This window comes from Camelus dromedarius, chromosome 31 (genome assembly GCF_036321535.1).
Source record: "Camelus dromedarius isolate mCamDro1 chromosome 31, mCamDro1.pat, whole genome shotgun sequence".
Classification (NCBI taxonomy): Eukaryota; Metazoa; Chordata; class Mammalia; order Artiodactyla; family Camelidae; genus Camelus; species Camelus dromedarius.
Genome location: NC_087466.1, coordinates 10626722 through 10654284, shown reverse-complemented (window position 1 = coordinate 10654284; position 27563 = coordinate 10626722). Strand labels below are relative to the sequence as shown.

The 27563-nt window shown below is 47.1% G+C and overlaps 1 protein-coding gene and 1 long non-coding RNA gene across 2 annotated transcripts in view; one reads left to right on the top strand and one right to left on the bottom strand.

Moving 5' to 3' along the window:
• Positions 1-558, bottom strand: part of DTX1 (deltex E3 ubiquitin ligase 1) — a 35886-nt gene extending 35328 nt beyond the window's left edge. Inside the window, exon 1 of the mRNA XM_064481161.1 lies at positions 345-558. The gene's annotated coding sequence lies outside the window, so the exon portion shown is untranslated. The remainder of the gene's footprint in view (positions 1-344) is intronic.
• LOC105105371 (uncharacterized) lies at positions 174-11124 on the top strand. The gene is made up of 4 exons (XR_010378573.1): positions 174-247; positions 5498-5674; positions 5938-6056; positions 7573-11124. It is a non-coding gene; the product is annotated as an uncharacterized LOC105105371 (long non-coding RNA).
• Positions 11125-27563: the final 16439 nt, after the last annotated feature.

Below are 27563 nucleotides of genomic sequence, written 5' to 3'. Positions count from 1 at the left end.
TGGGGCAGGCCTGGAGGGAGGGCTGTGGCTGGGGCGCGATTTTCCGAGCCTCCTCGCCTGCGGCGCCCCCTCCTCAGCCGCCTGAGCGCTCTCCTCCTCCGGGGCCCGCGCTCCGCCGTGAGGTGCAGGGTGCGCGGGGATGTGCGAGGATGCGCGGCGCTGCAGGCGCGGCCCAGGGCCCCTCGGGGGTCGCGTCACTGAGGCGGCGAAGCCGGGAACTGGATCATAGCTGCCTCCCGCTCTAGGGGTAACAGCCCCCCTTTCCCAGCGCAGACCTCCCCAAAGCGCGCGCGGGCCTCCCGCAGGAGCCGGGGGTGGGGTCCCTGAGCACCCCGCGCTCTCACCGCCTCTCCTCCGCTCTGCCTGCTTCCCCGGCTCACGCTTCAGCACCGCCGCCTCCTGGGCTCCCCCCGGAGTGGGAGGGAGCCGCGGTCCCGCCTCTGCGCCCTTGCCCTCCCAGGCCGCGCGCCGGGGCGCTGGGCTATCCGCGCGTGGACAGACTACCCCGCCGACCGACGGACGCGTGAGCGGGCTGCCGGACGCCGGGATCCCGCGGGTGGGAGGCGGCCGCAGCAGCGCTCAGGGGAGGGAAGGGGGAGGGGGCGGAGAAGGAGGAAGGGGAGGAGACAGATCGCGGCCCTAAGCGCCGCCGGCGCTGACACGCGAGTCCCTGGGAGCCCCATATCCTCGGCTAGGCCCACCAGGGACCCCACGAGGCTCAGGGCATGGAGTGAGGTGTCCATGGATCGCCTGCTTGAATCTTAGTCATCTTTACATTCCAGTTGCCCAGACCGGGGCCTGGTACACAATAGATGCTCAATAAATGCTTGAACGAATGAGTAAGTTCCAGAGATTGTCTAATGAAAGATCTTAAAGCGTTCTAGGGTAGGCTTCTTTCCTCTTTCCACTATTCTGGGTGAAGGGAGTGAGGAGGGGCTGGCAGAGGGAATCACGGAATCTGGAGTGCACATGTGGGAAGACTGAGGCCCACAGAGGGTGAAGGATAGGCCCAGGATCTCATAGTGGCTTAGAACCACTTTGCTTAGAGCTGATTCTCCTCCCAGTACCCAATTAGCCACCCCAGAGCCCACTTCCCCAAGGCAACCAACCTGCTCAGGTAAGTGCGACAGCACAGCATCTTGCCTCCAGCGGGGCGGGGGGACCAAGACCAGGAGGCAGAGACCATGGAGGAAGGTAAGGGTAGGCCCAGCGCTATCTCATTCAGGGATGCTTGTAAACAACAGGTGCTCAATAAATGCTAGGTGAGTGTTGGCTGGATGGAAAGGGAGGTAGGTGGTGGCAGCAGCTCAAGTGTTAATGGGATGGCCAGCTCTCCCTCCTCTGGCAAGCTGGATGCAGCTGAGAACACACATCATCTGGGAGGGGGATGGACCACCCGGGGCCTGCGGGTGTTTAGATTAGGGAAGATGAAGGATGCGTCCGGGAACTCCAGCCTGGGCGGCAGACTGGGGTCAGCAGTCTGTTTGGGAGCCTGTCCAGAGCGGCCCACGCTCCTCTTCCTCTCTCCCTTCCAGGGCAGATGGTGATAAACTAGGCGAGGTCAGGGGCAGACTGCTCAGGGGAGATTTCCCAGAACTGAACTCTGGTTCCCTAGCCAGCTGGAGTGACCTCCCCTCCCAGGCCCCTTCTATCTCCTGCAGCCTGGTGCCCGATGGGCTTTTCCAGATCGGGCCAATGATTCTATTTGTTTGTGCCTGCTGCAGACTAAAGAGAGAGGCTCTGTTAGAGGACAGGGCCAGCTCTGCAGTGCTACGGCTCCAACAGGATCGCCGGGCTCTGGGATTTTAGTCTGGGGTCCACAGATGGCTTCCTGGGAGGAGGTCCATGAAGCCCCGCCCCCATTACAGACAAACCTACATGTCTGTGCATTTTGCTAGAAGGGCTCTGGCTCTCAGCAGATTCTTCTCAAAGGAGGCTGGGACCCAAAAGATTCAGAGCTGATGTTGAACAATCTTGTGTTATGAAAGGGGATCTGGGGACCCCAAGATGGAGGAGAAACTGGCTCAAGGTCACATGGAAAATTAGCAGCAAGTTGAAAAGAAGAACCCAAGACTCCCGACTATATAATGCTATTTAAGGTCTGACTAAATGACACCTCCTCCAGGTAGTCTTCCCTGATCTCATCCCATCTTCCTCTGTGTTCCTTTACCCATCTTTGATGTGACACCCTATATCACAACTAGCCACTACAGTGGAACCTGTCCCTGATAGAGTGAGACATCCATGAGGTCAGAGACTGTCTGCTAGTGTTTATTACATAAGGTTGTTGTTTATTGAGTGCCTGTTACATGCTAGATATTACATAATGCTCACTCATCTTGACAATTGTCCCACAAGGTCAGTAATGCTGTCCTCATTTTACAGATGGACAAAAAAAATTCCTGAAGCTCAAAGAGGTTAAGTGGCTTACTCAAGTTCCCACTTAGAGGGAGTAAGTGGTAGAGATGGGGTCTGATTCCAAACACTTTTGCACTTCCTGCATCATCCTGATGTCGCTGTGTTTGTCCAGTGGCTAATGAATGGCATCCAGCTGAGAATCTGGTGCAACATCACCCTACTGGCCCCTCTCATCTGGGCTGTGGAGCATCTGGATGTCAAAACCCTGCTCCCAGAGCATCCTGGGAGAAAGGGATTGCAAGGAGGAGAAAGGAATTTGGCCTCCAAGGAGCTCACAATCCACTGGGGAGATGGCTCAGACACCAGTGGGGAAGCCAACAAAACAAAAGCGATCCATCATGAACTCTTTTTTAAATTTATTGTATGTACGTATGACATCCCTGGTGGAAGAATCCCAGGATCCTCCCTTCTGTGTGTTTCTGTCTTGCTTCCTCACAGCCTTGATACCGGCTGAGGTCATCAGTACCATGAAATCCAACCGATAAGATGGGAGAAGATGGTTCTGCCACTTTTCTAGATCTTTGAGTTCCACGTCAGATCTGAAGCTGATCACACTTGTTGAACCTGCATGTGAGGCTCGCAGTGATTTTCTTGACCTGTGATCATTAGTGATTTTTAATTTGCCAAGGTAGCCATGCGTCACCAACACAATTAGAAACCAGACGATGACATTGGAGCATGACCTAAAGGAACCTAGAGTTTGTCTTTCTTCTTGGCATTGTTGATGCTCCTTAAAATTTTTTTTTTCTTTTTACTTTATTACTTTTTTTTGGTGGGTGGAGGTAATTAAGTTTATTTATTTATATTTATTTTAAAGGAGGTACTGGGGATTGAACCCAGGACCTCATGCATGCTAAACATGTGCTCTACTGCTGAGCTATACCCTCCCCACACCCCATGGCATTGTCGATGCTCTTAAGCATCAGCCTGGGTGTTCATGTGCACCATTATAGCAGCATGGAAAAACGGCAGAAAGAGACGAACTCACTTTTTGTTCTCCTATCCATCCATCCATCCACCCATCCATCCATCTGTATGTTCAGCTGTAAAAGAACCCTCCCTCCCTCTTTCTCTCCTACCTACTGATCCATCCATCCATCTATTCACTCTTCTGTCCATCCATCCATCCAAATAATACTAGACCCAGCCCATGAGCCAGGTACTTGGCTATGTGCAGAGACACAGAGACAACCAACACAGCAGGGTTCTTGCTCTCCTGTTTTTCAGAGTCTAGTGGGAGAGTGAGACACGAAACAAAGGATCACATAAAATAGGATTACAAAATTTTGCAAGAGCCATGAAGAAGTTCAGGATATCATGAGGACCTCTAACAGGGGTCCTATCAGGTCTAGGGAGTCAGGGAGGGCTTCTCAGAGGAGGTGACATTTTAGCTATTCCCCAAAGGATCCATAGTCTTAATGTGGCTAAGCAAGTGGGAAGAGGAGCACAGGGAACAGGGATGTGCAAAGGCCCAGTGGTGGAAAACAGCTTGGTGTGTTAGAGCAACAAAGAGGAGGCTTGAGTGATCACTGAGAAAGGAGCAGGGATGAGAACTGGGTAAGATGAAGTGGGCAGAGTCCCCATGCAGACCTTGTAGGCTCCAGCATGGATTCGAGATATTTATCCTGAGAGCTACAGGGAGTTGCTGAAAGGGATTTAATGTGATTTGTGTTTGAAAGAGCCTGAAAGCAACTAGACTTTATTGAGCACCTACTGTATTCCCAGCCCTGGGCGAGGTCCCCTGGAAGGGGAAGCGGAGATGTGGGAACTGTGCTGTGTGACATAGAACAAGAAGACCACATCAAGGTCATGTACAATTGGGGTATGAGCCCGGAGAGGCAAAGGTCACCCCTGCCCCCCACCCCGAGGAGCCAAGTGACTTAAGGCTTCTCTAAATTCTCTCCAGTTCTCTATGTCCTGGTGCACGGACCAGATGTGACCTTTCCTTCAGCAGTGGGGGTGAAGTTTAAGTGAGAAACAAGAAATAGCAAGAAGGACTGTTTGGGCATCTCGGGGAGTGAAGCAAGGTCTCTGGAACTCAGAGAATTCTGCTGAAATCAGGGGACATCCTCGGGGCTGCAGGACATGGGTCGCGTGGCAAGCGGTAAAAGGTCATTTGCTGCCAGCTGAGAACTGAGTGAAATTACAGAAACTCCACTGGTGACATGCACAGCTGGCCCTGGCTGGCGAGGAAGGCCCGCAGACAGAGCAGTCAGTATTTGTTCTGAGTGGTGGTTTACAGGTGTTTATTACATTATTAAATGTAATCATTAAATGTTGATAAGAATGGGCTATGGCCCAAAGATTATGATTAAACCCCCCTCTCCCGTTATTTTTGGTGAGCCTAGGTTAAAGAAAAAAAGCAAGCAAGCGAGGGAGGGACTAGAGGATGCTGGTGGTGGGGGCTAAGTTGCAATTTTCAATCAGTTGGTCAAGGAAAGTGCCACTGGGGTGACCTCTGAGCCGGGACTCGAAGGAGGGAGGTAATGAACCATGGGCGAGATCTAGGGAAGGGTGTCCTGGGCAGAGGGCAAAGGAAAGGCGAAGGCCCTGAGGTGGGGCTGTATCTGGCTAGCTCTAGGAATGGCAGCGGGGACCCGTGGCTTGGAGGGAGTGTGGGCACATGCCTATCTGGGAGGGGGGAGTGGAATAAAGCAGCTTGGGGAGGGAAAGAGAGAGAGATGGGGAGAGGAGAGAGGACGGTCCAGGGTTCCCCAAAGATCCTGGATCTGCTCTTCCCAGGGATTTGCTCTTCATTTTTTATCTTAGATTCCATGAGACACTTCAGTATCCGGGAGGTGGTTTAACTAGGTTTCTGTTACCTGGAACCCAGTGAGTCCTACTTGGTTCAATCAATGAGCCTGTCTGGTCCAGAGATTATGGTGTGGATTTCTTCAGGAGAGGTTTCTTAAGAGACAAGTGCAACCTGGAGAATGGATGCTGTGCAGTAGAATGCCACTAGGAGATAGGAGGAGACCCAGGCCAGCATCAGATACAGGGCATGGAATGGTGATCAGCCCATCCATGGAGGGCTTTCTAAGCATCAGGGATTTTTATTAACCTCTTTCCATCCTCCCAGGTGTTAATACAGATTTTACAGATGAGGAAACTGAGACCCAGAGAACTGATGACAGTGAGCAGCTGAGCTGGGAAAACCCCAGGTCCGGTTGACTGTGAAGCCCCTGCGCCTGGAATAGGAAGTCTCTGACCCATTTCTACTGCAGTGTCCCCTCATCTTTGGGTCACCCGGGGGCAGGTGAGTCCTTTTCACCGCTCCCTCATCTCCGGCCCCTGGGCAATCTGGAGGCTTGTGGGCATCTAGGCAGGGAGGGTGAACTCCATCTGGGACCCTCTGCGTCTCCAGCACAGAGGGAAGGGACCCAGAAAAAGAACTGGGCGTGTGGTGGGGCTGTGGTGCAGCTCTGGGGCTTACGCAGGGCTGGTTCATCTGGGGAAATGGGGCTCGGAGGAAAGAGAAGCTCTTTCTCCAGGATCCTAGTGCATTTTTCCCTCTTGTAGATATGACCAGCTGTCTGTGGAGGGAAAAGGGAGGGCTGTGAAATGAAATGGGAGTGTGTGCACGGCGCCCCCTGGTGGCCTATTTGGGGCCATCGCTCTAATGCTGGAGGGATTTCCAGGTAATACATTTTTAATTTATTTTTACTGTGGTAACAACGCGTAACGTAAAATTTATCGTCTTAACCACTTCTCAGTGTACCGTTCAGTACTGTTAAGTTACTCACATTGTTGTGCAACTGACTTCCAGAACGTTTTCCTCTTGTAAAGCTGAAATTCTATACCTATTAAATAACTCCCCATTCCTCCCTTCCCAACCCCTCTCCAGCCGCTGGCAATCATCATTCTACTTTCTCTTTCCATGAATTTGACTACTCTAGATACCGCATATAAATGCAGTTATACAGTATTTGTCTTTCTGTGACTGTATATTTAATTGGCCAGAACGAGGTCACATGCCCACCTCTAGACCAATCACTGGTGAGGGGGCAACAGGATGGCAGGATTGGCTTAGACCAATTGAGACTCACCCCCTTGGAACCAGGTGGATGATTTGGGGAGCAAGGAAGAATGCAGGAATGACTGATGGGCAGGCAACCAACAGCACTGGTGCATACTCGATGCTGTTTAAATGCTGAGGAGGGGACCAGTGGATGACTGGACCTTGGTAGAGGCAACAGTCCCATAAAGGAAGGCAAGTGTAGAGAGCTGGGTCTCCGTTCTCTCTCTCTCTCTCTCTTTTTAATGGAGGTACTGGGGATTGAACCCGGGACCTCCTGCTTGCCAAGTAGACTCTACCACCGAGCAATTACTCCACCCCCTGTCCCACTTGGCTTGGGTCTCCTTTGCAGGAGACTTTCACGGCTTGCCCAGTGCCCTTGATGGTTAACTGGCTATCTGGGGGACTCCACCTGGTCAGGGAGACAGCTGCAGAGGAGGAAGTGGCCGCCACCAGTTGTTGTCCTCTCTGATGTGACAATGTGGTTCTATCCCATGGCCTCCCAGCCTGGGCTCTGGCCAACCCTCTGACACCTGGACAGCCATCTGCTATTCTAAAAGCTGAGTCTGCAGGGGGAGACCATGGAGATTTCCCCAGCACGGAGGCAGGTGGAAGGAGAGAGGAGGGAGGAGGAGGAGCTCTTGACCCCAAAGCTAATAGCCAGAGAGGGAGTTCAAGGGTATGCTGAAATGAACTGGAAAATTCAATCCTCATTTACAGGACACTTTCCAAGCCTTTTCACACTTACCGTCTGGTCTAAGTATTCTCACAGGCAAGGGAGAAAGATTTCATTCTTCTCATTATATGGATGAGGTCCAGAAAGTCAAAAAACCTTGTCTGAGACCACTGTATGAGTTTCCTATGGCTGCTGTAACAAATTACCACAGGCTTAGGGGCTTTAAACAAAACAAATGTATTATCTTACAGTTCTGGAGATATACTAAAATCAAGGCATCAGTGGGCTTGAGTTTATTCTGGAGGCTTCAAGGGAGAGTCCGTTTCCTCACTGTTTCTAGCTTCTAGAGGCCACCTGCATTCCTTGGCTTGCTGCCCCTTCCTCCATCTTCAAAGCCAGCAATGTAGCATCTTCCAATCACACTGCCCTTCCTCACTCTGATCTCCTGCCTCACTCTTTTCAGGACCCTTATGGTGACACTGGGCCCACCATCTGGATAATCCAGGACAGGCTCCCTCAAGATCCTTCATCACATCCGCAAGTCCCTTTCGCCATGTGCAGTCATGTATCTGTCGGTTGTGGGGATCAGGATGTGGACACCTTTGGGAGGATGTTATTCAGCCTATCACGGCTACACAGCTGAGGAGTGGTGGAGACCTTCTGAGCCCTTCTCTTCAGCAGTTCCACTGTGGCTGCAGCCACCAACAGATCCTGTGTGCCTTGCACACCTCAGTGACAGTATTTCAGTGGATCTTGCATTTGCCATTTTTAAGTCAGGAATGAACACGTGGGGCTTGGAGTCTGGCTATCTGACTTGAAATCCTGGCTTTAAGCCCTTCCTAACTGGTGAGGTTGAGCAAGTTACCTTACTTTTCTGGGCCTCTGTCTTCTCATCTGTCAAATGGGAACGATGATAATAGACACCTGTTGTAGGGGGGATGGGGGATGAGGATGGAATGATTTCATGAATGTCGAGTTCTCAGAACAATGTCTGGTTCTTAATAACTTCAGTACACTGGGCCTCAGTTTCCTTATCTGTAAAGTGGGGATAATGGTATTCAACCCAGAGGGCAGTTTTGAGGATTTAAGGCCACAAGGCACCAACCTCACTTATTGGCCGGAGGGAAGTGAGTGCTGAGTGGGTGAGTGGCCGCTCTCATCCCAGCCTTTCACCTGGGCCAGCAGGTCCTTCCCTCCCCTCCCTCTTCCCTGGGCCCTTACACTGCGGCAGACACTGCTGGGTTCTGTTCCTCCAGCCGCCCAGCCTCCTAAATCAAGCCAAGCGTTGAGGCATGCACTGCCCATTAATGGGGACATTTTGACTCAGCGCCGTTTTGAAATAGCAGGGTTGGGCAGTGCCCCGAGAATAAGCTTTGCTAATGGAGTTTCTGTCTTGGCATTGGGCCTGTCTGGGCTGTTTACTGCAGGAGACTTGGAGGATGTAGGGCCGGAGGGGGAAGAAGGACTTGGAGCCTTATTTGCTTGCAGGAGCCCTGCAAAGGCAGGCAGAAGGTAGTAAGGCTCCCTGGCCTCCAGCTGAGCGTGAGTGTAGTCCTGCTGGGGTGGGGAGGGTCCCGGGGTGTGAACCTGGCCAGTGACCTCACGCGAGAGAGCAGCTTGGGAACCTCAGTTTTCCCCTTTGCCAGATATTGATGGAAGTCTCCACCCGGTGAGCAAAATCATTCCCCGATGACCTGACCATTATGAAATTAGACTGTATTCAAATATTTCCAAATACTTAGGTGTATAAGCACCTTGTGTGTTTCTAAATGAAGGATACAATTTTATTGGGGGGAAAAAAACCTGATTTTGTCTTCTTTTTGAGTGTAATTCATTAGAACAATGTCAGACATGTTAAATGTCACAGAAAATAAGCTTATTTTCATAATTCTTATTATTTTTCAAGATAGTTCCACCATCAAGCCTGTCTGCGCCCTCTCATTTATTGTGACATTTTTGGTTCTCAGTATAAGTGGATTCGTTTATGTGATCTGTTGCCAGTTCCATCTGTTTTTAAATTTTTTAAAAGTTGTGTTAAGATATATATAAGCTTTGCCATTTTAACCATTTTTAAGTATGCACTTACATTCACTACGCCGTGTTAACCACCACTTCAATCTATTTCCACAACTTTTTCATCATCCCAGACATAAACTCTGTATCCATTAAGCAATAACTCTCCATTATTTCTCCCCTTCAGCCCTGGTAACCTCTAATCTACTTTCTAACTCCTGAATTTGCCTATTCTAGATAGTTCACAAAAGTGAAATCATACCGTATTTGTCCTTTTGTGTTTGGCTTCGTTCACTTGGCGTCGTGTTTTCAAGGTCCGCCCACGAGGTTGATGTCTCAGTATATTCCTTTTATGGCTGAATTATATTCCACCGAATGGAGGGACCACTTTTTGTTTTATTGGTTCATCTGTTAGTGAACACTTGGGTTGCTTGTTACGAATATTCCTGTGCAAGCATCTTGTTTCGAGTGCCTGTTTTCAATGCTTTGGGTATATACCTAGGAGTGGAATTGCTGGGTTATATGGAAATCCTGTGTCTAACTTTTGGAGGAACTGCCAAACTACTTTGACAGCAGCTACATCATTCTGCGATCCCATCAGCAACGTACAGGAGTTCCAGTTCCTTCACATCCTCTCCAACAACTGTTTCTCTTTTTTTTTCTTTTAAAAATGATAGACATCCTAATTGGTGTGGAGTGCTATTTCATCGTGGATTTGATTTACATTTCTCTAATGACTAATGATGTTGAGCATCTTTAAATGTACTTACTGGCCATTCCTATATCTTCTTTGGAGAAATGTGTATGTCAATGTCTTGTCAATGTCAAGTCCTTTGCCCACCTTTTAATTGGGTTTTTGTATTTTTGTTGTTGACGTGTAGGAGTTCTTTATATATTACGGATTTTACATCCTTATTTATTAGATATATGACTTGCAAATATTTTCCTCCCATTGTGTGGGTTGTCTTTTCACCCTCATGATAGTAAACTTTGATGCCCAAAAGTTTTCAATCTTAACGAAGCCTAATTTATCTTTTTCTTTTGTTGCTTGTGTTTCTAGCAGAAACCACTGCTAAATCTAAGGTCATGCAGATTTTCCTCTATGCTGTCTTGTTTTATAGTTCTAGCTCTTAAAATTTAGGTCTTTGATCCATTTTGAGTTGATTTTTGTATATGACATAAGGTGGGGGTCCAACTTCATTCTTTCATGTGGATATCTAGTTTTCTCAGCACCATTTGTTGAAGAGAACTTTTTTTTCTTTCCTGCATTGTATGATCTTGGCACCCTTGTTGAAACTCAATTGACCATAGATGTGAGGGTTTATTTCTGGGCTGTCAATTCAATTTCAACTGAAGTATAGTGAGTTACAATGTGTCAGTTTCTGGTGTACAGCATCATGGCCCAGTCATGCATATACATACACATATTCATTTTCATATTCTTCGGCCATGATCTTGAGTGGATCAGCTCCACACTTCAGTCTTGGGTTCCATGACACACATGCAGGGACAGGAAGTGGGAATGTGAACCCTGTTGATTGAGATGTTGAAACACAGGGTTCAATCAAATAAAAGAGATTCTTAAAGTCCAAAGTGCTACCAATGACAGTAGGCAAGGAAAGCTTTACCACTGTCCCATGGGAACGCACACAAGCTTCTCTCTGGGCAAAGCTCCAGCTGAGAAAAATATGGTAAGTAACTCTAGGATGAAGGAGCCAAGTCCCACCCACCTGGGTCCCAGGAGAAGCAGGAGGTCTGATGACACAGGTGGGAGTGATGACTCTGCACCTCCCACACCACACTCAGAATGACCCATCACGAGACTCGCACTGTAGAAATGGGCAGAAACCTGGAATGCACTTTTTCCCCTAATAATCATTTTTCTTTCTAACACCTCAGAGCCAAACGATGCCTGTGCCTCTCAGTTAAAAGCCAAGTATTATGCTTTAATAGTAAAATCATAAATGTTATGGCCTTAGTATATTGCGGTAAGAAAAGCTCATAGGAGGTAACTGCCTTTGAAAATATAACACAAAGTGTATTTGTTTTATTTATTTACAAAATTGGAAAATTAAAGAAATGTAACTTGTAATCTTAATTCCTGAGCATACCCCCAAGGTAGCACTGCATTGAATTTCCTTCAAATCTTTGTTTTTGTTTGATTTTTATTTGCTTATGAAAAATCTGTAGAACCATAGCCCAAGAAATGGTGCAGTGAGGTGACCCAGGCCCTCCACAGGGCTCCACAGAGGCTGAGGGCCCCCCCCTCGGGGATTATGTGACTCCCAGCTGGGTTTGGATCCATCAGTGTCCCCTACTTGACGCCCAGGCTACCATGTGTCCACAGGGAGACAGCAGCTCGGGGCCAGGTGAGCTGTCCTGCTTAATGAGGAGGAGCCCTTGAGCCTCTCTCCTCCTCCTCACCCTTTTCCCACACGGGGGAGGTCAAGGACATCCCACACCATCTCACCACAGTGATCAGCCGAGGTGCTCCCTGCTCACCTTGAGAGGGCTGGGAGGGCAGGGTTGGGTCCTGCAGGGCTGGGATATTGAACCACTCCAGGGGCACTTTCCACAAAGAACACAATGTGACCGGTACCTCCCAGAATCACGCATACAGTGGCCCTCCAGGCACCTCCAGCCCTCTCTTCCTGGCCTTGCAAGGTCTGGGTATCCACTCCCTGGGACACGTCATCAGTCCATCCTTCACGCGCTGGCACTGATTTTTAGCCATCATTTCTCTCCCTCTTCCTTGTACCCTCTCTACACTCACATTTCCTCTTCTTGTTCTTTCTCATCTCCGTTTACTTTCTTGATTCATTTTCTTGAATCCAAGACAAAAGGATTTCTGCATTCAGGTTCCTGATGGAATCTTCTTTTTTTTTTTTTAATTGTGTAATCTTGACAGCTGAAAGGCTGAAGACAACCGTGCGTATCCAGGGCACCTGGCGCAGGAGAACACCCACATGAGGGGTGCCAGCTCCTCTGACTCCCAGCCCTCCTGTATGGCTGGGCCATGCAGGGTGGCTCCACACGGCTCGATAGTGCAGACGGGTTGTCAGGAGCTGGGACAGTGCTGCAGAGAAAGTGCGAGAGGAGGGCTGGAGAGAGATTTTGTAGACACTGGAGATCCCAGGAGTTCAAGTGTCTGGATGAGACCAGGTCCTTCAGGGTGAGAATCATAAAAAGAGGGGATGGGGAAGAGCGACAGAGAGGAGTCCATGGGTAGCAAGTAAACAGGATTTAAAAAAAAAAAAAAAGAGGAATAAGTAGTAAATAAATTACATGCAGATTGCTGGTTTTGGTATCTTAATCCTCAGAATCTGTAGAACAGGCTTCTGCGTGCACGAGGGCAGTGGTGGTGACGGAGTGGCCTTGGGAAAAGAAAGCACAGAGCTCCGGTGGAGGTGAGAACTTGGGCCCCCACTGGCCCCTCTGACTTACCCAACCTTGGGAGCGCCCTTAAACCAGGAGTAAACATGAGGACAGGACACGGAGGTGCTGTCACTAGACCTGAAAGTGCAGAGGGAGAGGGTCTACTTCTCACCCAGCACCTGCACCGCACACGGAGAGCTTTGTCTCCAGGTTCAAGGGTTCGTGAGAGAGCTGTGTCCCACCACACATCCTGCGCTGTAAGTCAACGCCCAAATCCAGCCCCTTAACTCTAGTGCTCAGTTCCCAAGAGACGCCAACCACACACAACCAGAGGTTTTGGTGTCCGGCAATGGCAGAAGCAGAAAAAAGCAGGCCTTGGGGGAAAAGATAAGCTTTAAGTATCAAAGTGAGGAAAGATAATTACAAACAGTGCACTCAAAGCCCCCAAAGCAGGAGACACAACAGTTCTTATCCTCATGTCATTAAAACATGAAAAGAGCACACGTTTCCTCTATCTCTCTCTCTCTGATTTTACACCTTCCTCCTAGTCGCCAAAGCAGCAGGTGCCACCCAATCGCTCCCAGGAACCTTCTCCCCATGGATCCGCCCTGAGCGGGGTCCCCTACCTGAAGAGTCTTCATCCTCACTGCTTGAATCAAATCTTCTGTCAACAATCCAATCTTTAGAGACACAAACATCAGCAAGAAAGTTATGAGAGAGAAAGGCTCAGCCATTCCCCCAACTCCAGTGGCGGCCGTGCTGGCTCACTCGGCCCCCCATGGTCTTTCCTCTGGGTTCTCACCCCTTCCCTGGGCTCCACGGAGCCTGAGCCCTTCCCCAAGTCATTAATGACTGTTGCAAACCTTCAAATGAGAGCGAGGATCCCCCTTCAGCTTCTTACTTTCCCATTTCCACCAGATCTGTCTAGTTCTAGCCTCAAAAGGGCTAACCCTCAAATTCCAACTGTTACGGACACACTTTGGATCAAATGACTTCAGTGAACAGACCATGAGCCAGGCTCAGAGTGGCCCAAGAGAACATTCTATAAGGATGGAAATGTTCTGAGCTGGAAACACAGAGCTGCTGGGCACTTGAAATGTGGCGAATGTGACAAGGGAACAAATGCTTCATTTTATTTATTTTGATTAATTTGAATATGAACGGGCACATCTGGGTAGTGCCTACCACACTGGACAGCACAGCTCTAGAATCCAAAGATAAGGAAGACGTAACCACCTGTTCCCTGCTGGTTCCTTGCAGGGTAATTTACTAGCCTTCCCACCCCTGATGCATTTGTAGGTTCTTCCAGGGCTCGCGCACACGTGCCAGGCACCACGTGAGGCCCTGGGGACATTGCAACAGTCAGGTCAGCACTCAGGTCCTAGAGGCTTCCCAACAGGGGGCCCGCCTGTAAGCAGAGGTGAAGAGCACGGCCATACAATGCTCTCACAGGCCATGACAACCCCATCCAATGCCATCCACACTCAGAAGGAGCCCAAATGGCATCCTAAGTGTGGGCAGGGCTGGGCCCATAGGGCCAACATTGTACCGTTTCACCCGATCTCTCAGCCTTGGAATCCACCCCCCTCACAAGACCTGGGTGTCCTTTATGTCTTCCTTCTGCCACAACTCCCCACCCCGCTCCACCAACACCACTGCCAAATTTTCCCTCTTAAGGTCAAGCTCAAGGCTCCACCCTACTCTCACCCACGGAGTCCACTGGGCAACAGTCGATGAATTCTTAGAGCCCCACTGATTTGTACCGTTCATCACACACAGCCGGGGTCGGCATCACGGACAATCTATAATCTAGAGGTTAAGAATTTCTAGGACAATCTTTTCACGAGAAGATAGTTTTGGGGGTTATCAAGTAACATTTTTTCAAGCCAGCGGTCTCCTCATTTTGCTTTGTAGGGGAAAACACTGACACCTACAGGACTACCATGTTCTACTAAAATACAATCCATGCCACCCGAGATTCATGATCCGAAAGGAAACTCAAACCATACCTTGTCCCATTTTATACTTATACTGACTTAGAACAACTCCCTCGACCTGTTACTCTCAAAGGCCTTCAGAAGAAACCCAGACCCTATTTCCTCTGGCAGGTTCGACAGGGACGTGAGTAGCGATGCTCCTGTCCCACCACTGAGCTCAGAGAGTCTCCCCACCTAGCAATGCACAACCTCCCCTGTGCCCTCCTGGGAAGGGAGCCCAGTGCCCACCCTGATGCTCAGTCCCCAAAGAAGGTCTCTTGTTTCTCTTTTCCCTGTACACAGTGTTCTGTGCCCAGCCCACAGAAACCAGGGCTGGCCTAGTGATGGTTCTGATTTGCCACGTGACAACGGCATTTCTGATTCTTGGCAACATTTTCTGAAGCAAAATTATTGGACCTCAGTTGGTGAGAGTTGGAGCCCGTCTACTCCTGGAGGCTCCCCCTTTCTCGGATTCCTCCAGAACCGGGTGTGACACGTGGGTTCACCCGGGTGGGGCTCCTGCAAAAGGAGGGAGCCCTGCCCCAGCGCCCCAGATGGGGTCGGGGAGGATTAAGACTGAGACCTCGCACACTCCAGAGGTTTGGGGGAGGAGGGAAGGAGCAGGAACCAACTATCACTGGGGGGAAATGTACACTTAATGCTCAACTATCAGAGGGAGCAAGGGCTGGGATTACGGCATTTCAGGTCTAGTGAGCATCCTACACAAGGAGGCTCAGGAACAAGGATTAAAATCATAACTGATGCCAAACTCATAGGAGAAGTTCAGAGTCTCCCCCAGGTAGTAGAGGTGTGGGAGAAAGCGCCTTGGCTCTGGACTGAGATCCCCACTCGCAGGCTGTGAGACCCCCACCTTCCCCCCCCCCCAATAATTCATCCACCTTCTCCAGCCTCTGCCGTTTTTTATGAGATACAAGGACAGTGACAGCTGCTTTTCATTCATCATCAATCAAACTGCCTGAAGGGAATATTATGGGCTGGACGGAGGTGAGACTTAGTAATAGAAGTTGCTATGGACCCCTCACAGTGATTCTGAAACACACTATTTTTCCACTTGGAACCCTGTGAACATTTTCCTAGTTGGCGATGAGGTTTTTCTCCCCGGAGTTTATGGAGGCATGCCTGCTATTCCATGAACCGCACACGTTTAAAGTGTACAGTTTGACACATTTTGAAATGCGTGTCATCCCATGACACAGCGGTGATGGGATTCTTTTCATTTAGAAGTTGACACTGGCAGTTGCGTTGCTGGCGGGGACATCAGTCTAGGGAAACACACACGGAGACGCACACACGCACACTCAGAATCACACCACACGGATCACAGAGGCGGCAGCCCGCTGCTCTGCATGCAGACTGTCGCTGTCTGGGTTCTTTGCCTGGGAAACCAGCTTCCTTCACCGCATCCTCAGCCCCCTTTCCCAGCAGAACCAGGGTGGCTCTCCTGATGAAAGCCAGCAAACAAGGCTCAACAATCTTACCACCTACACTTTTTCCTGAGCAAGGGCATGACTCCAGAGTACGTACCATGGTCACTTACTCCGGAGGCCACCTGCAGTTAGAGAGAAGAAAACTCTGTATCAGGTCACGCTGTGTAGTGTTTACATGAGTCCTTTGTCCCATTGGTGACTTTAGGAAAACAGATGGCAAACTGTCCGGTCAAAGGTCCCCAAAGACAGTGCAGAAGACACTGGGGGAAAAAGCACATGCCTGTCCCCTCCGCACCCTGGATCTCCCAAGTCCATATGGGTTTCCCATTGCAAAATGCTTAATCCAAAGATTAAATTCTAATCAGTTCTGCTGAGGAAAGGCCCTTGCATGATGTATAATCCAACGCTGTATTTGTGAATGGCCTCTTGAATCAGGAGTCACTGGTGAGCGACTCAATGCTCCCCGACAAGGACACTGTAAATCCCATCTCTAATGCACGTGCTCAGATATTCATACGTGACTTCAATTGAATTTTAAAAGAAAGAAACCAGGAAAGCCGCGCTTCTATCTCAGACAAAGACAGGCGAGCTCACCTTGGTATTAGATGGGAACTCTTTCTCTGCCTCGTCCCTGGGGAGCTCCTCCACCGGGCCCTCGGGGGCAGCTGGAAGGACACAGGGTGACTGTCAGTCATTGGTGATGCCACGCAGGGGTGACTCAGGGTGGTTTGCTGGACGTGGACCCGGGGTGAGAGAACATGTCATCGACTGGTCTCCAAGCAAGGACTGAGCGACTAGGGGCCATGCTCCTTGCTGGACAAAGGAAGGCAGAGGAGAGGGGCAGGACAGAAATGAGAAGCAGGGTCCAGGCAAAAGAGTAAAGCCATATGTTGAGTTTTCATCTGCCACTGTTCTAGGGTATCAAGCTCACACAATCTGACAATCCCAGGGCTTGCGGTGATAATATTACTGAACACACTAAGATATCTCCTTGATTCTTATCTGCTTTGAGCCAGAGGCAGAGGAGTGACCTCAGCACTGACAGATGCCGCCCTGCGTTGTTTACAAGGAGCCTCACGCCTCTTGGAATCTGTGGGCCGACCGGGAGCACGCGGCTCCCTACGTGCGTTCACACTGATGACTGTGCCGAAGCCGGCTGTTATATGCACCTAGAGCCGCCCTGGGTTCTGGGACCCCTGAGGCCGCCTCACAATGATGCGCAGTGTCTGGTTCTCTGGGGATGCTAGCGCTTCGGGTACGTACATGGACACTGGATGCTTTTGCCCCGTGAGGGGTGATGGGTGATCCTGTGGCTGAGTGTCAAGTGCAGGCCAGTGGTTTAGAGCACAAGTCACACTCCTGGGCTCACATGTTGGCTTTTCCACGTGGGAGCTCCTGAGCTTGCGTCAATTGCCTCTGCACCTCCGTTTCTCTCTCTGAGGAGTGGGGATCATAAACCAATGCCCACACACAGCTCTGGGGAGGGCTGAACAAGACGATGTACATAACGTGTGCAGGGGTGATGGAACTTTCTTTGAGAAAGGTGGCCCTGGCAATTGTGAAGTGTTAAGTGGGACGTACCTACTGGGGAAACGTGTACACATTTTTAACCATACGCATTGCCCACACATTTACAATCAGACCACGCAGACCCAGACACAGACCCCCACCACCTAAAGGGAACAGAGTTGCCCCCAGGGGCTGCAGACTGCGGCCATAGCTCTCCACCTGGAAAATCGGTCCTTACCCCCAATCACCAGGCCCAGCAGGAAGCTGGAAATAAGGCGACTTTCCAAACTGAAACCAGCAAGAAAGCCCCACCTCCCTTTCCTTCTAAACACGTACCATTTTCACTGGTTCTTGAGGCTACCTGCAATTACAGAAAAGAAGACACCATGAGGGTCAGATCATGATGCTGTATACGGCTTACCCAGGTCTTTCGTTCTCTTGGTGAGTCTAGAAAACCAAATGGGAAACCGCAGTTGACTCAAGGGGACGCAGAAACCAAATAGACCACGCCCACTCGTGGCAAAAGGCACCACCAGCTTTTCCTGGAGAACATGTCACTCAAGTCCATTTTGCTTGGCAATCACGCAATTCTTGTCCAAGGAGGAGAAACTGCCGCTGGTGGAAATGCCGGCTACTGTAGAGTTTGTCATTGATGCCACCATTTTTTGGAATGCCTTCTTGAATCAGCTGTCAGTTGGAAAAAGACTCCCAAGTGACACTCTCTCCGACATGGAAATCGTGTATACCATCTATAAACGTCATTGTCAGGTTTTCACACATGAATTCAATTGAACGTAAAATAAATGAACAAAGCCAGATATTGATCTCAAAGACAAGTGGCCTTACCTTGGCATGAGTTGGGGCTTCTTCCTCCACTCTGCTACTAGGGACTTCCTCTAGCAGGCCCTCAGGAGGATCTGGGAGGACACAGAGTAACTGTCAGTCACTGGCGCTGCTCAGTGATTACTCAGGGAGGTTTGGTTGACCTGGGCAAGGAGGGAGGCTGTACAGATGTGGCTGGTAAAATACACATGGACTGAGCTGCTTCTGGGCCATCTGCCTTGGTGGAAGGCAGACAAGAAGAGCAGAAAAGAAATGAGAAACAGAGTCCTTGCCAACTGAAGGCAAACTAAATCAATGCGAAATGTTCAGTTTACAAGAGTTACTAGGCTACAAGCTGTGATTCAGTGACAGAGTCCATCACTCATCCTGCCCATTATGAAGTCCAGTTAAATCGCTGCTATATTTCTGGCATCTTCCAAAACCGTTTCAGCCTCCGTGGATTCACAGATGCTGCTAACACATTTATCATCTGTTGTATAGAATTTTGCAAGTGATTAAAAGCAAACTTGTATTGGGGGGGGACTGGATTTAATTCCAGACAAAATATTCTGGAATTAATTTATTTATTCACTAACATTTTGTCATAAACATAATCAATTTATAGAAGTTTTGAAAATACCAATCTCCTACTATTTGAAAATAACCACCATTAATAGATGATATTTTTGCTTCCAGTCTTCCTATTGTGTACCATTTATGTGTAGTCATTGGTTAGTGGCTGACCAAACTCATACCAGTCAGGCAACAGTGGGAGAGGGCATGGAGTTCATCCTCTATGCTTGACCCCCATGGCAGGAAGCCATACCAGCATTCCTAGATCAGCTTGTGGGAGCTAAAATGGACAATAAGAATCTTTCACTCTAAATACTGTGGATCTGTGTTCTGATTGTGGATTACTGCTTTCAGCAATGGAGGTGTAGACACACAGGCAGGCAACCATCATTTCAAACCCCACCAACCGAGTGACTTCCAGGAAAAGCACCCGTTTTTTCCTCTTTCATTTTTTTTTCTTTCCCTTTTTTTGGGGAGCCAGATATTTAAAGATAAGGATAATGAAAAGTAATTGCAAGTATAGGGGAATTTAGAAGATGAGTGCACGTGCCCAGAGAAAGACACAGCCTCAGAAAAGACCTGACAAAAGCTTAAGCTTATACCAAAGGGAGATCCCCACACAGAAACATCTTACAGCAATTCAAACAAACAAACAAACAGCACATGCTGTGGAAGAGAAAGAATCGGATTTCCATAGATACCACGTAAGATTCAAATGTCCGGTATTCAACAAAAAAAATTACAAGGCATAAAAGGAAACAAGAAAGTATGGCTCATTCAAAGGAAAAAAATAACTCACAAAAACCATCCCTGAGGAATACAACATGGCAGACTTACTACACAAAGACTTTAAAATCACTGTCTCAAAGATGTTCAGAGAACTGAAGAGAGAAAAGAGAAAAGTCAGGAGAACTACATATGAACAAAATGAAATTATCAATAAAGAGTTAGAAGACATAAAAGTATACCTTGATAGGCTGGCTCTGGTGGCCGGGGGTGGGGGGCTTGCCTTCCTGGGCTTAACAGGACAAACAAAAAATAGCTCTTAACTGGCTGTCATCCTAAGGCTCGGAGCATATAGAAAATCCATCTCTAAATTTTCCCCTGAAAGAGGTCTATTTGCCTACTTTGAAAGCTGCTGCCTGAGGGCCTGGCTTCCGATCTGCCTGGCTCTAGGTGCCGACTGACATCCTCCCCTTTGGGGACACTGATGGGTCTTGGCACACCCTTAACTACTGGGAGCCACTAAGAACAAAGTAGGTTGCTTTGACAATCACAAAGGTTTGAGAAACAACCAAGAGCTAGGGTAGGGTTGAACAGTAAGTGTCATCTCCTACACGAGGCCACTCCTTCAAGACTGGGAGAGGTGGCTCCAACTATTCCGGAAAACGCAAAAATGCAGAGACAGTAAAAAGATTCGTGATTGTCAGGGATTCCAGGGAAAGGACAGAGAGATTAACAGCTGAAGCGCAGGGGATTGTGAGGGCAGTGAAACTATTCTGTATGACACTGTGATGGTCAATACGAGACATTATATATTTGTCCAAAACTATAGAAACACATAGCACAAAGAGTAAACCTTAATGTAAACTATGACATTGAGTTCATACTACTATATCAATACTGGTTCCTTAATAATAAATGTACCACATCAGTGTAAGATGTTACTAGGAGAAATTGGGGTGGGGGGAAGGGAGAATATGAGAACTTTCTCTATTATCTGCTCTTTTTTATGTTAAAGTAAAAGTGTCCTATATTTCACAGAACTAGAGCAAATCATAATAAAATTTATATGGAACCACAAAAGACCTAGAATTGCCAGAGCATTACTGAAGAAAAAGAAAGAGGCTGGAGGAATAACTCTCCCAGACTTCAGACAATACTACAGAGCTACAGTCATCAAGACAGCATGGTATTGGTACAGAAACAGACATATAGACCAATGGAACAGAATAGAGAGCCCAGAAATGAACCCACAAACTTTTGGTCAATTAATCTTCGACAAAGGAGGCAAGAATATACAATGGAAAAAAGACAGTCTCTTCAGCAAATGGTGTTGGGAAAACTGGACAGCAGAATGTACATCAATGAAGCTACAACACTCCCTTACACCATACACAAAAATAAACTCAAACTGGATCAAAGACTTGAACATAAGACAGGATACAATAAACCTCCTAGAAGAAAATATAGGCAAAACATTATGACATACATCTCAAAAATGTTCTCCTAGGACAGTCTACCCAAGCAATAGAAATAAAACCAAGAATAAACAAATGAGACCTAATGAAACTTACAAGCTTCTGCACAGCAAAGGAAACCATAAATAAAACAAAATGACAACCTACAGAATGGGAGAAAATTTTTGCAAGTGAAACCGACAAAGGCTTGATCTCCAGAATATATAAGCAGCTTATACGACTTAATAAGAAAAAAACAAACAACCCAATCCAAAAATGGGCAAAAGAACTAAACAAGCAATTCTCCAAGGAAGAAATACAAGTGATCAATAGGCACATGAAAAAATGCTCAATATCACTAATTATCAGAGAAATGCAAATCAAAACTACAATGAGGTATCACCTCACACCAGTCAGAATGGCCACCATTCAAAAGTCCACAAATGACAAACGCTTGAGAGGCTGTGGAGAAAAGGGAACCCTCCTACACTGCTGGTGGGAATGCAGTTTGGTGCAGCCACTGTGGAAAACAGTGTGGAGATTCCTCAAAAGACTAGGAATAGACTTACCACATGACCCAGTCATCCAGCTCCTGGGCATATATCCAGAAGGAACCCTACTTCAAAATGACACCTGCACCCCAATGTTCACAGCAGCACTATTTACAATAGCCAAGACATGGAAACAGCCTAAATGTCCATCGACAGATGACTGGATAAAGAAGATGTGGTATGTTTATACAATGGAATACTATTCAGCCGCAAAAACTGACAACATAACGCCATTTGCAGCAACATGGATGTTCCTGGAGAATGTCATTCTAAGTGAAGTAAGCCAGGAAGAGAAGGAAAAATACCATATGAGACCGCTCATATGGGGAATCTAAAAAAAACCCATAAATACAAAACAGAAACAGACTCATAGACATAGAATACAAACTAGTGGTTGCCAAGGGGGCGGGAGGTAGGAAGGGACAGACTGGGATTTCAAAATGTAGAATAGATAAACAAGATTATACTGTATAGCACAGGGAAATGTATACAAGATCTTGTAGTAGCTCACAGCAAAAAAAATGTGACAATGAATATATGTATGTTCATGCATAACTGAAAAATTGTGCTCTACACTGGAATTTGACACAACATTGTAAAATGACTATAACTCAATAAAAAATGTTTTTAAAAAGTGTCCTAAATATTAAAATCTACTAATAAAAAATCTGGCTGCACTGCTTCAGGGAGAGATCTATTTCTGCTCATGTTCAGTAATCAGCTAATGTGCAAACATTAGCTTGAGACATTACTTACTATTAAGTGTAAATCAAACCTGACTTGTTTTCTTTTTCGCTTTATGTTTTTTGCTCTTTGCTTCTTTCTTTCCTTTTTTTTTTTTTTTTTTTTTTTTTTTTGGTAAGGGGAGGTAATGAGGTTTATTTATTTATTCTTAGAGGAGGTACTGGGGATTGAACTCAGGACCTCGTGCACACTAAGCATGCGCTCTACTGTTTGAGCTCTACCCTCGCCCCGCCCACCCTCAACCTGACTTGTAAATACATCTTTACTTCCATGGTCCTAGCACAACTGACTGACAGTAAATTAAAATTTTCATACATGCAAAAGTAAGGGATATGGCTTAGCTTTCCTATAGTTTTCTCCTACACATGGTACACTCAATAAACTTCAATTATTACTCTTGAATCTACTTCATGATATAATTTCCAAAGTACCTTCCACTGACTCATTCGTAGGGTACACTTTGGGGTGGGGCAGGATGCCCATTTTCCTGACCCTCTGCTGGGGGTGAGGTGTGTATCTTCTTAAATGAGGAACAAGTTTTCTTTTTGTGTCCATCAGGTGGGATTCTGGGAAACGCATTCACAGTAAAGAGAGCTGTTGACATTTTGCTGGCGGAAGAGCGCAGGAGAATGAGTGGTAACTTATCACAGTTCAGACATCTCATCCCATTATTCGCCAGCTGCCTACCAGAGCCTCCTGAATCCAAGTTGGGCTTTAGGAAGATCCTGCAGTTTGGGATGCACTTAAAGCACCCAACAGGCAGACGGATGGGCAAATACTTTTATTTAGATGAGGCAAAATAGAAAAAGGCAGCAGACTAGATGGACCAGGAATCTGGGGGCTGGTGCCTGATGACCTGGGTTCAAATCTTACTCGTAGCCATATGGACCCAGGGAGGTTATGTAACCCCTCTGTGCCTCAATTTTCTGCACTGTCCTATGAAAACTTGAATAGACCCTACTTTTTAGTCTATGGTATGAGGCTTAAAATGACTAAATACAGATAAAGATGAAGAACAAGTCCTTCAGAAGTCCTCTATAAGTGTCTGATCATTAAAACGTCTGGAAGAATAAGCTAGAAGCTAGGTGGCGTTGCCTCCAGAGAGAGGGGACTTAGATGGTTTACAGGGCAGGGAAGGGTGGCGTTTCCTTGTCATCCTTTACATGAGAAGGGCGCTTTACAGCTCATGGAGGATGTCTGTCATCATCTCCTGTGATCCCCAGGTTGGCCCTGTGGAGAGGGCAGTGCTAGGGCTGTCGCCCTCCATTCGGTAATTCACAACATTGATACCTAGAGATTTGAAGTGCTTTGTCCAGAGTCACACAACACACGTTGGATCTGGGACAGGAATGTAGTTGGCTCCCCGAGGACAGAGATCCCTAAAGAGCTAAGACTTCTAAATCATGCCCTATACACGTATCAAGGGCCCCTCTCCTGTTTTTCCTCAAAATATCCTGCCCCAAGTTTTCCATGCAAGAGAGCTGACACCCCAGAAGAGAGTCCTGAACCAGAAGGGCTCAAGCCCGGACCCAGCCTCCTACCTCTAGGCTTCAATCCCCGCCCTCAAACATGACTGACTCCTCCAAAAGAAATCCTTCTGAAGGACAAGGGGAAGCATCACCACGTGTCCGTCCTCCCCCGGCGCCTTCACACTGTCACCTGTCTCACATTGAGCCTTCTCGACGACCAGTTGAGCACCCTCAATGACTGGTAGTCTGTTTGGCCCGCAGGCTGGCTCGGAACTCAGAACACTCCAAACCAACTGCCAAGAATTAACTTCCCTTCAACTGACCAACCCTAGATGAGCGGTAAATATGAATTAACTGGGAAAGTAGCCATCTAGGTTGGCGCATTGGTAGTTTAATGAATTAAGTCTGTGACCCTCCATGTCTCCCTGACTACTGATGTGAGCAACTGTCTGAGAAGCCTGGCTGAGAAGGGGCTGTGGCTGCACTGGCCCTGAGTGGGCATCTTCTCTGCTCAAGTCCTTCCTCACCAGAATCCAGTCCCTGCAAACTCCTCATCCATCCTTAGATGTTGCAGTAGCAGGGGACAGAGTCCCATCTCTTAAGGGGCTCCTCCATAGCCCCACCCTAGAGACCCCACCTCAGGACTGTCCCTGAGGATGACCCAGGCCCTCCCAGCCTCTGTCACCAAATGTTCATTCCACTAACCCAATGACATAGTCCCTTCTCTCCATTCTCCAAGCAGCATCCAAACATCCAGAACACTGTCCACATCAACCCATAGAAGGCCCACCATGAAATCTCACCATGCTTTTTTCCTTTCTGAAAATCTCTAAATGTAGATTGGTAATGATTGGTTTTTGACATCAACATTCAGACGAGTTTGGCCTGTAATCCCCCTTTCCTGTAATGTCTGTTAAGATGGTATCAAAATTCTCCTGATCTGATAAAATCAGTGCAGGTATGTCCTCTCTAAATCTGTTCTCTGGGAGAGTGCGTTGTTCACACTCTTAGGATTGGCATTATTTCTATCTGAAATATTTGGAAGAATTCAGAGGAAGACATCAGGGCCAGAAGTTTGCTTTGTGAGAAAAATATTCTCTGTGTTTGTTTTTTATGACTGCTTTACACATTATTTTTTGCACAGATATCATGTGTACAGCTTGATAGCTTCTTATAAACATGTGTATTGCCAACATCCCAATCAACACACAGGATTTCTGAAACACTTAACAGCATTGTTTTTATTATTTCCCAGTCAGCAGTCCCCAATAGGAACCCACCATTCTGACTATGATCACTATATTTTAGATTTCTCTGCCTTCAACGTCAAATAAATGGAAACACAAATGTGAAAACATTTGTGTCTGGCTGAATATTATGCCTGAGTAGCATTTCAATTCATCTATGTTGTTATGAGAAGCAAAAATTTATTTTGAATTACTATCTCGGTATATAACATTGTTTGTGCAAGCACAATCTAAGTTTACTTCCTCTGCATTTTAAGTACCGTGTCATTTCCCATGGTGGTTACTCGGAAATGATGCTGCAGTGAATGTTTCTGTGCAGGCCTCCAGGTGGACGTAAGCATGTCTCTCTCATATGTTGAAGTGAGAGAAGCCAGCCAAAAAAATAACATGGTGGGGAGGGTTTAGCTCAGTGCTCAGTGGTAGAGTTCATGCTTAGCATGCCTGAGGTCCTGGGTTCAATCTTGGGGCAAAGTGTCAGCCACAGTCCCTGAGGAAAACGTGTACACCCAGCAAATCAAGCTAGTTTCTTCAAACATCCTTTCCCTCCACCCCGCCTGTCTATGGGCAAGAGACGTTCTGCATAAATTGTGAAACACAAAGAAAGGGACAAATCAACTCACATTTGTTTCCTCTTGATTGAAAGTAAGTGTTTAGTGACAGATTCCAAATGGCTTACTAGTTGTAGGAGTTAGTTCTTGAGTCTTTACACAAACTTTGAAAGGTTATTAATGTAAAAGAGAAGGTTCATTTACACAGAAAACTCCCTGACCATGAGGGACACAGTTCTCTGGAATAATATTGTGACTTGGTGTCATCAAACAAAATGCAACTTTTGAGGTACTCAGGGTAGATGTACTCAAATTGAGGGAGGGCAAAAGTTGCCACAGTTGATGGTTTTAAAATTAGAACATTGATGAAACGAAATTTGACCCGGTCTCAGGACATAAGAGCATAAACATGATTCTGTGTGAGGAAAACGAAAAAAGCAGTCTTGATTAGCAACACAAAGGACAAAGGTACAGGAGAGGAGAGCAGCTTCCCTGCTCTAAATGTAGGTGAAAAAAAATATTTTGCAGTTGTATTTTAAATATACAATTTTCTTGGAGGCCAGTCTCTTGTCATTATTTAACACTCTACTTCTGCTGGGGTTTATTTTGAAAAATGTAATCTCGAGTGCCCAATTTAAGAACGGCCTAAAGGACACAAAAGTCATGTGTGGAATTCCTGTTTCATGTCAACATGCACTGAAATGAATTGAGGACATTAAAGGGAGGAGGCGAGAGTGAAGAGGGCTGTGTCCTACTTCAGCTGAAAGGACAGTCCAACAATTGAGACAGTCACTCCCTTTGCTCAATGAGTTGGGATACTTCTTGTTCAACCCAGGTTTCTGCAGGTCTACCATGTCAGGATTCTTTGGGGTGACTCTTTGGGGTGTAAGTCAGCCACCTGACTTAGCAAAATAAGCTGAAGCAAAAAAAGAAAGAAATGCCCCAGTATCTCCTCTAAATAAATAAATAAGTAAACCTAGTTATCTACCCCCCTCCCAGAATTTAATAATAATAATAAAAAAGAAGAAAGAAAGAAAGAAAGGAAAGAAAGAAAGAAAGGAAAGGAAAGAAAGGAAGGAAGGAAAGAAAGGAAGAAAGATAGAAAGAAAGGAAGAAAGATAGAAAGATGAAAGAAAGAAAGAAAGAAAGAAAGAAAGAAAGAAAGAAAGAAAGAAAGAAAGAAAGAAAGAAAGAAAGAAAGAAAGAAAGAAAGAAAGAAAGAAAGAAAGAAAGAAAGAAAGAAAGAAAGAAAAACGTGTTGGCTTTAGTGAAGGCAAAGTCTAGCCCATGGGCTAGTCGCTTAGCATCATCAGACTTTCCATCTCTGTGATCAATCATCTCAGACCACTTTTCTCCTGTGTTGGTTTCATCACCTCAACAGATGGTAAAAGTGGCCTTTAACAACTCAGGAAGGAAAAAAAAGGAGCACCTTCCTTGAGAAAAAGGTTTGGATACAACTCTCACTGGTTCAGCTCAGAGTCACACGGTCCTGAGCTAATCACTGTTCGGGAGATGGAATGTGCTGATTGGTTCTGTCTGAACCACGTGCCCACTCACAAAGCTAGGCTTGAAGTAAATTACCCCAAAGGCTGGGAGGAATGTGTGCTTCCCCACAAGTCACCTGCTATACTTGGAACAAGGGGGAACAGACCCTGGGCAGATAGAACAGCCAGCATCCATTCTGTCATTACTGTGATATGTCCTGAGCCTTCTCCGACATCTCCAAGGATTCCCTAGATGGTCACTTCTTGCTCAGAACTTCTCCCATGTCTTTTTTGTCGCCCTTGGGGCTTTCCTCAACATTCCTAAGGCTGCAGTTATCCCTCTAGCCCAAGTCACCCCAAACATGGACACAACCCCCCTCCTTTGTTCCCCAAAGCACCCCTATTATGCATTGTTATGCATAATCTCTGCTATGTTTGAACGTGTGTGTTCCCCAAAATTTCTTTGTTGAAATCTTAATTCCCAGTGTGATGGTAGGAGGTGGGACCTTCGGGAG